Genomic DNA, 7,651 nt, shown 5'->3' with positions numbered 1-7,651 from the left:
GTGAGTTCCTCGATTAGCTACTAAATGGCGCACAGGTGCGCAGCCGCTGTTACCACTAAGATGGTCAGAGGTTGCCCAATATAGCCTTTAGGGAGCTCAAGATTATTTTATCGTGTGTAGTTGCTCATACCTGGGCAGCGGTGGGTGCATTGGGAGGAAGGATGCCTCAATGACCCATTTGCGTCAAGCAGCCGTTGTAAGAAAGCTATGGAGCCTCTAGTATGTATTTGTTTCGCGCTATCCGTACTCAACACGCCCTTCTGCGGCCTTCACGGCACCTAGTCTAGCCCATGTGCACGGGGTGTACGACTTGGAGATATGCAGTCCTGGTAGTTGGTTGCGTTAGTGCTTCATCTTTTATTTCTGGGAGAGCAGTGTTTGGTAACTCCTCTCTCGCCGTGTGAATGAATGAGTCTGGTTTGTCGTGGGGGAATCGTGTGAATGTTTTGGTTTATCGTCGGGGCGACGATACAGTTGGCCGGGTGGAATGTGGCATGGCGCCTGTTGCACCTCCTCCCGCCAGCTGGTGGCGCCGCGGGTATATAAGCGCAATGCACTCACTCCTTCGTTCTCTGACGTCACTCACTTCCTGGTCCCGCCGGTGTCGGTGCGTTCCTCGCTCTTCCGAAGGACAGGTAGCGTTTGCTCTAGGTTTTCGAATTTAATGTAACTAATTACTGGCCCTAACTGGAGGTTTTGTGGTCTAGCTCCGCGTGGTAACTGTTCCACGATGTAGCCCCAGATGCTCCATGGGCAGGGATGGTGTGCGTCTGCTGTCATGGCTCCACACCCGTGTGTTGTGCCCTGCGTTCGATGGTACGTTTGGGGCAGAGTTTCACTATATTCCACCAGTTAGGCTAGGTGTTAACAGTTTTAATTAATTTACAGGTGATCTGGCCGCGCTGGTGCGATGACGGCGCTGTCCATGTTGTTGCCTTGTCTTTTAACCTTGTCTTAATCTGTTCAACTCACGGACTTTGCTTTGTTTTTAATACTGTCAAATAAGGGACTTTGCAGTTTGCTGCCCGTTTGTGGTAGTGTATGAAATGTGCAAATGTAAACCTGTGGATCAACCGAACGTTTTACCAACGAAAGAGAAACAAAGTAACTTATTGAAGCAGAATATATAATAGTAAATAAAAACATGTATTTTTGCTAAGCTTGGACTCTGCCTGTGTCAATCATAAAACGAACCTGCGTGCCTTAAGGTCCGGAGCCTTCTCTCCGGTGGCGTTGTCAATATTTGTTAAAAAGTAGTTTATTTTGGCGGAAATGTTGGTTCTAAATCGCCACTACCGCTCGTCTTGCTACACATACATAAACACTTTGTGGCCAAGTTTCTGATGAGGAAATACAATCACTGTGAATGTTGAAAGTGTACAGGTTCTGTTGCCATTAGTGAAGTGTTGACAAGCCACACGTCAGAGCCAATACTGTTCAATCTGGGTATGATTGGCTAAACTTTATTACATTGAATAAATAAATAGATCCCCTCCTGGAACCGCCACCTTAACGTGGTGGAGGGGTTTGAGCGCCCGAATGATCCTATTGTCGGGGGCTTCGTTCCCCTGATAGGGTCTCCCATGGCAAACAGGTCCAAGGTGATGGGTCAGACAAAGAGCGGTTCAGAGGCCCCTTATGAGAGACCAACAGGCCCATTTAGAACCATGACGCTGTCCGTCTGTGGACCCAACACCTGCAGGAGGAGCCATAAGGGGCTGGTGCCATGTGATTTGGGCAGCTCCAACAGCTGCCCCCACGATCCGGCAACGGACAAGTGGAAAAAAATGGTTGGATGGATGGAAATAAATAGATGTCTGTTATATTGGACGCTTGACATTATACAAAACCAACTTACTATAACCTTGGGAATGCCAGATCTCGCTAGATGGGCAACCATGTAGGAATACAAGGTATGGGTGCTTAATTTGTAAATAGTTTCTGGAAGACTTCTGGACTGATGTGATGGATTCGATTATATCATCTAAAATCCTTTACCCTGAAAAACTGAAAGATGGGGCCGTGCCTTCCCTCAAACGGGGGATCAAATTAAGCACTAATGTGAATTTGTGGCTGTTTGTCAGAGGGGAGGATGACAAAGGCTACTGTGCGTCCGTCGGCACATACAGTAGTTTACCACATGAAGACTGACTGAATAATGCATGAATCTGTAAAGCGTTATGTTTTATCTGCATTCGTCCAGTCTGCAAATGCTCCAGCTCGAAGTCTCCAGTGCTGCGGTGCTGGAAGCAGTGAAGCGTCTGGGTAAAGATAATGAGATATTTAGTGGAGCACTTGAGGCAGACGCCAGCCAGCGCGCTCCCCTCAATGGGCCGGGGATGGGTGGATCCGCGGCCGCAAAATACCAGCCTTTGTGCAACTCTATAATGCATTTGTTACACTCGCAGCAATTTGTCCCTATTAACCTTCGTGAGGGGGCTGTGGCTGAGACAAAAGCTCCCCGGCTAACAATGCAGCTAACCCTCGTTCCGATTGCCCCAACTCAAGTGGTCGCCCCCCACCAACCCCCCACCTCCCGTTCCCCGCTGCATTGTGCCTCTTGTTGGCTTCCAATTCTGCAAACCCACAAGCGGACAGAGGATGCGAAAAAGTGTTGTACACCTGGAAAAAAAAAAAGAATCCAAAAGGGCCTGGGGAAGCAATGCCCAATTTCCCGAGAACGAAATATCTTTGGCAAAAAAGAGAGGGGAAAAAAAGGGAAAAAAAACACAATGCAATGTCGGCTATTGTATTCAGGTCACTCAATCAATCACCTCTGAAATAAATCTTGACGTGGCGTACAATGAGCGCTTGTGCCCGAAAAGAAACGGGAATTACAGTAATTTTAAAAAGCGTGAGAAAGACCCCTTCTTTCCTGCTATGAAGCGTTTTCTGCTAAAGCCGGAGCAAAATGACTCGGGAGGGAAAAATACATCCTGGGTCTCAAATGTGCCATTGTCAAAGCACCTGCTGCTGAACGCTCGGAAATATTGGAGTTTTTGGGCAGCTGCCATTTTGGGGGGCTCGATGTATTTTCGGAGACACTGATAGAGCCATCTCGGCGGTGGGCTCTCGGTCCTTTCAAAACAAATCACTGTTGGTGAGATATTTTGGACATTTGATGGCCGTCCGGAAGTCTGTAGTCATCACAAAACGTTGAGGAATAAGGAGATTCATCGGGGTCAAGCAGAAAGAGTCAAAGCTGGAAGATGTAAAATACAAATAGAAACGTCAACAGTATTTTTAATTTATAAAACATTCATGGCAAGTCCTGTTAAGTATAGTTCATGGACAAGGGCCGTGACCAGACTAGTTCAGACTAAGTTTTTTTTAGTCTTTAAGAAATGTTGATATGCATATAACATCGGAATTTCAGCATTTTAGTCAGTAAGTCCATCCATCCATTTTCTTCCACTTGTCCGTTGCCGGGTCGTGGGGACGGCTGTTGGAGCTGCCCAAATCACATTGCACCAGCCCCTTATGGCTCCTCCTGCAGGTGGTGGGTCCACAGAAGGACGGCCTCAGGATCCAAACCTGGCCTGTTGGTCTCTCATAAGAGGCTTCTGAACCGCTTTGTCTGACCCATCACCTAGGACCTGTTTGCCATGGGTGAACCCTACCAGGGGCACGAAGCCCCCCACAACAGAGCCCCCAGGATCATTCGGGCGCTCAAACCCCTCCACCACGTCAAGGTGGCGGTTCCAGGAGGGGTCTAGTGAGTAAGTAAGTAAAGTTTATCTATAAAGCACTTTTCACAGATAAAATCACAAAGTGCTGTACAAACATAGGAGCAGTAAAATGACATAATCCAATTCATACAATAACATAAAATGTAATTTAAAAAAAAGTGACAACCCATCAACCAAATGCTTTCCAAAATAGCAGTCTTCAAGTGCTTTTTAAAGAGATCAACAGTCGAGTCGAGCACACGAAGGGACAGGGGTAAGTCATTCCACAGTGTGGGGGCTACAGCCTGAAAGGACAGGTCCCCCCGAGTTTTAAAGTGGGTCTTGGGGACTTTCAGGAGACTCTAGCCTGAAACTCTGAGTGTGCGCCCAGCCACATAAGGGCACAACATGTCAGCGATATACTGAGGGGCTTGACCATGCAACGCCCGGAAAGTGAGGACCAGAACTTTGAAGTCAATTTGTAATTTGACAGGCAGCCAATGAAGATTGGACTTCATTGGGGTGACAGGGGTGATGTGGGCTGAACTGGGTGCATCAGTCAGAAGCCGAGCAGCAGACTTCAGGTGGTACAGAATTCTGCTGCTGAGTGGTCTTATTCAGGTAGTTGAGGATAGAATTGCTGTAGTCAAGACGAGATGAAATTATGATTGTCTCAAGGTCCGAGTTTGAAAACGTCCTGCTGATTTTTGAGATATTTCTGATGTGATAAAAACAGTTTTTGGCCAGCTGACGAGCGGGACCCTCCAAGGACATGGCCTGATCAAACATAACCCCAAGGTTTCTGAGGCTGGTACGGACGAGCCCAGAGCACCAAGGTCTAGTAAACTTGTTATAACCAACTTCTGCCTTTGAAAAGAAAGCTGAACTGTTAAAACAGCAGCAATTCAGATTTGTAACAATTCACATTATAGCGAGTGATTGACCTCAACAGTCAGACATTCAGGAAATAGTTGGGGGTTGAATTCCCGGACCAGAAGAAGCTTTTCTGGGTAGAGTTTAGGGCTGCACAATATATCGCAAAAAATATTGTATTGAGATATTAGGTGATGCAATATCTGTAGCCACAATATATCGCAACATCACTGAAGTCTTCAACTGACTTTGCAAACGCAGTCAAAAACGAACAATGCATTGAACTTATAAATGTGTAAAAGTTAATTTTTAGTTAAACTTTCTCAATTTTAGTTCAATTTCAGTCTTGTTTTGGTCCTGATGTGATGTTTTTTAAGTCTTCTTTTGGCACAATTTGCAGAAAAATTAGCTACTTGCTAATTGTGTTTAATGAGAATGGACCATATTGCGCTGAAATGGTTTAGTAAAATATCGCAGTAATATCGCAGCCGCATCGCAAGTAACTTCAATGTTGTGCAGCCTCGAGTTTGCATACTGTCGCTGTGTTTGGATGGGTTTCCTCCGGCTTCCCTCATCGATCCAAAACATGTATAATGGGATAATCCTTCAGCTACGTAATCCTGACCAAGATCTTAAAGCAACGAGTAACGTGTTCACCTTAATAAATCCTCTTTGTAGTCCCTGTGGGGGTAATACAAGTGTTTATGGGATGACTGGAGGGTCTTCCATCTCCCTCTGGTATCTCTGGCCAGAAAACCATGTTTGCAACTTTGCTGCCACCGGGTCAGAGTCACCAATACACACTAATAGAATCACGAAGAAGAGGCTAACAGGCTGACGGGCAAAGCTAACTGCGGGCTAGCGTCACTTTAAACAGTATTTACAGCCAAGTTTGAGTGCAAAAAACTATTTCCATTGTATAATTGGATGTACAATAGCCCTCTCTCCCTTCGCCTTTTCTATCAGTGTAGTATTTACTCTCCAAGGCAATTAATAAGTTAAAAAATCACAACTTGCTACGACACATGCAGTTGCGCTTACGGCCTCTAGGGGCAAGAGTTACTTAGTTCTGCTTTAACCAAATCTCTGGTTTTACAATCGCCCACAGCTCCAAATTTCCCAGGGACAATTAAATGCACAAAAACAAAACTTTACACATTAACTTCTTTGCACTGTACTTCAACATGATTTCTCAGCAGCCATTAAGTCAAGGCAGATAAATCTCGTTTCATCCTAAACAAACTTTAAAGAGTTGTCACTGAAGAACATCTACTCCTTTCATAGCATCTTCTTTTAGTTTCGAGGGTTACATAAACTTTCGTTCTCATCCATACTGTGTAATGTGTTCTAATGCGTTTCAGTGCGCGGTGTGTGTATTCCTGTTTGTGTGTAATTGCGGTGCATCCACACAGGAGCACCTGATTTCTGCAGCCGACCGCTGTGTGACGATCATCTCTAATGCCTGTCATTATCACAAATGACCTGATTACTGAAGCTCTGTTTGGAAAACACGTCGGAGACCCAACAAACCAGCGCCAAATGAGCCGCCGCTGCGTTTGACACCGTGACATGTGCAACAAAGGCAATTATGATTTAACCCCGACGACAGAGCGAGGCATCATGGGAGAGTGTCTGTCAGTGCAAGCTCAAAGCGCGGAACAGAAAGAAGATTACAGTGGTTAATGCAATGACTTCTTAAAGAGGAGAAAGTGAGATGGAGAGAGGCAAAGCTCGTCTTCCTACACTAGGTTTTATATCGCTCCGCACAATGTTAAAAGTAGGGTATGTACAATTTGCATTTACTGTTTTAGCATGAAACTACAAAAATAAACGGAAACTGCCTGAACTTGTCATGTATTTGAGATTTTAACTGGAGGATCTGGAAATCCAAAGCATGGATTTCCGATTGGACAATGACAGTGTGTTGGTTAGTTAGAGGCACTTTACCGAATTTTTACCTTTTTCGAAACATAGTCCAAATCTGACGAAATATGTAGGCTTATAGAGGTTCCCAAAGTGGGGGTTACGACATGTTTTCAAGACAATATTATAAACAATTATAACAATGAATTTGATGTATTTTTTGGTTGAAAGCAGTATATTTAGAGAAATCAAGCCAAATATCAACACATACTAGGAATAAAGTAGTTTTCAAATGTTGTGCACCTGAATTTAGTATAAAAACTCATTCTGTTTTACAGTGGGGTCCCTGTTTTTGGTCTGGTGATTTCGGGGGTCAGGGCCCAAAAGTTTGGAAATCTATGGGCTATACCCCTGTCCGTCAAACTGACAATTTGGGTAGACCGTACGCATATGGCTTAACATCATTACTCTTATAATTATTTTAAATACACATATTATTTTTCTACTACTTCTAAAACAATCTGCATCCTGATTTAACAAAAAAAAGTATTAAGCTAAAAGTACAACAGGTGGACGAATTGGCTTGTGGTGTAAAGACCTTAAAATCAAGCATTCTGTTAGTTAGTGGAGTGCTCTTTTTGTCCTTGGTTAGTCCAGTTAAGTTATTTCTTTTTGAGAGAAAAGGCTGAAGGGTTATGTTGATAAAACGATGACGGCTTGTTGTGGGTGAGGAGCACTTTGACAGAGTGCATTAGGAGCAGGTTGCTGTTTCTAATGGTCCATCCAAACTTGATAAGAGCTTGGGACATTTTTAATGAGCTATACCATGCTTGAAGAGCATGAGCAGGTCATGACAATTGCATTCACTGGAGTAAACTTTCTGAGCAACAACAACAACCACCACCACACGTTTTCACCTCATGCGTCTGTTCAAAACTTCGCTTTATGTTGAAAATGTAGGATATCGTGACTGTCGTGTCTCACAGTAAGAACGGCCTGGGTTGAGTGAGTTATTCCGAGAAATCCTCAACCCAAACAACCCAATATTTGAGGACTTCTGCTATAATAGAAAAGTCCAGGATGACCCAGACGTTCTGTTGTTTACATAAACCACTTAACCTATACCTGACCCGTTTCTTGTTGTGTTCTCGTCCTTATTTTTGTCACTTCTTGTTGCGTTTTCATCTTTGTTTTCATCTCCTTCTCATTTTTTTTCCAGACGTTTTTACTTGGGTAATGCCCAAAGC

The sequence above is a fragment of the Gobius niger genome (genome assembly GCF_951799975.1).
Source record: "Gobius niger genome assembly, chromosome: 16".
Taxonomy (NCBI): Eukaryota; Metazoa; Chordata; class Actinopteri; order Gobiiformes; family Gobiidae; genus Gobius; species Gobius niger.
The sequence above is the reverse complement of the archived record's forward strand: the minus strand, read 5'-3'. Positions refer to the sequence as shown.